A 2599-nucleotide genomic window follows, 5' to 3' on the forward strand; every position below is an offset into this window, starting at 1 on the left:
ACAGAAATCTCTTGCATTCCTATACACTAATGATGAAAAATCTGAAAGAGAAATTAAGGAAATACTCCCATTTACCACTGCAACAAAAAGAATAAAATATCTAGGAATAAACCTACCTAAGGAGACAAAAGACCTGTATGCAGAAAACTGTAAGACACTGATGAAAGAAATTAAAGATGACACAAACAGATGGAGAGATATACCATGTTCTTGGATTGGAAGAATCAACATTGTGAAAATGACTATACTACCCAAAGCAATCTGCAGATTCAATGCAATCCCTAGCAAACTACCACTGGCATTTTTCACAGAACTAGAACAAAAAATTTCACAATTTGTATGGAAACACAAAAGACCGTGAATAGCCAAAGCAATCTTGAGAAAGAAAAACAGAGCTGGAGGAATCAGGCTCCCAGAATTCAGACTATACTACAAAGCTACAGTAATCAAGACAGTATGGTACTGGCACAAAAACAGAAATATAGATCAATGGCACAGGATAGAAAGCCTAGAGATAAACCATAGGAACTATAGGAATAGCTACTACCTTTGGCTGAGGAAGAGTGAATAGTAACGAAAAACATAGAAATTTAGAGGAGAGGACCTGGCTGTCACAGGAACTTGCAGTTCACTTGTGGTGAAGAAACTTGCTGAAGGCACAGGCCACAAGTGAACCATGAGGATTGCTGAGGTGAACACAACCAGGCCTCTGCTGCAAGCCAATCCACCTGAAGAAGAAAGGAAAGTCCTTCCTCCTCTTCTGGCCTCACAGTGTCTTTCCAGTGCCCTCTATTGGCCAAGCCTAACATTTTGCCAGTTGTCATAGCAGAAATGCCTACTGGGTCCAGTTGTAGAATAGAAACAAGGCATAGAAGGATGGATTTCTAGTGGAAAAGTCATAAATTACTAACTAGCACAGATGGTAAGATTCTCAAGGGCAGGGATTAGGTCTAATTTGTATTTATGTCTTCCACAGCACCTAATGTAGAGTATTAAACATAGTAGTCACTCAGTAAAGTTTGCTCAGTAATAAATAGGGTATTAGTATGTTCGAAGTAATTTGCAGAAACTTTATTATTCTTCTCTTTTAACTAAAATTTTAGGCCGTTGGGACAAATTAGAATGACCTCTAGAATTTCTTTTTCTTGCTTATACTGCAAAATTCAAACTTAGAGAACTTGAGGAACATATTTTTGCTTTGTGGCATGACTTTGTTCAAACAAACATTTTTTCTGTGCCTAAGAAGGATTCTGTGTTTATATTCTCATGTGCCTAAAGAATTCATTAAAAAAACAAAACAATAAAGCCCTCTATTGACCTGTTCTATGATACAATAGAATATTGGCAGGAATGGGACATCAGCTGAAGAAGAATGGGCCCTGGGCTGGGTTGTGAGGTAGGCAAGGTCTGTCTGTGGTTAACCTTTCACTTCTTTTCTCAATGCCTTTGGTCCATCCTTCAGCAACTTACTTTCTCTGCCGGCACCTCGTACCTTCCTGGTGCCTCCTGGCTATGTTAGGCTCTCCATGGTGGCACCTACTGAAGCCATCTCTTTCCAGGCAGTGTCCAGCTTCTGAACTCTTATCCATGTAAAATCCAACTTATTGCTTGCTTCAGCAGTGCATATACCAAAATTATAATGATACAAAGAAGACTAACATGACACCTGTGCAAGGATGACACTCAAATTTATCACGTATTCCATGTTTTAATAATTTGCTACCATTTCCCTCACAGGTGGGGAGGGATGTGAATTCATCTAAGAAAGGGAGAGAATAACAAATGCATTTCCTGTGTTTAAAAAATAGAAGGTTCATCAATGGTTACCTATGGTGGAAGGAATAGATTAGAGAGAACAAGAATAGAAGCTAAACCTCTTTGAATATGCTTTGCTTTCTGGATTTGAATTTGGAACCATGCAAACCATTTATAGAAGTAAAAAAAATTTTAAATCCCTACAAATTGAAAGTAAATGAAACAAATGAATTTAACTGTATCTAGTCGGTAACATAACCACACATTTACTTTTTGTAAGTACAAAGAGTCTACAAATGGATAAAAAGACAAGCAACTCCTAGGTCATCTGCTTTATGCACGCCAGCCTCTTTGTTATTCCTGCAACATGCCAACCATATTCCCCTGATAGAACTGTACTTTTCATTCCTTTAGTTTGGAACACCTTATGTTTACGGCTTAACCTCCACTTCATTCAAGTCTTTGCTCAAGTCACTTCTTAAGAGAGGCCTTCCTGGATCCCTTACCTAACCTTATATTTCTCCATAGCAGTTATTGCTACCTGGCATTATTTACTGCTTGTTTGTTTGTAGCTCACATTAGACTCTAAGGGTATGAGGACAGTGACTTTGTTTCATTTATTGCTGTATTCACATAGCCTAGAACTTGCTTGGCCCACTAACAGGTACTCAGTACATTTTTGAGCAATGAGGTTGGAAGGAACTATTAAATTTTCTTCACATACCTCTGTATTATTTGATATGTTACCACAAGCAATAATTACTTTAAAATGTAAAAAACCAATATGTTAGGAAAGTTTTAATACTTCATAATAATTGATAAATGTATTATATTATCCCTTCTA

This window comes from Mesoplodon mirus (assembly GCF_964341445.2).
Source record: "Mesoplodon mirus genome assembly, chromosome: 8".
Taxonomy (NCBI): Eukaryota; Metazoa; Chordata; class Mammalia; order Artiodactyla; family Ziphiidae; genus Mesoplodon; species Mesoplodon mirus.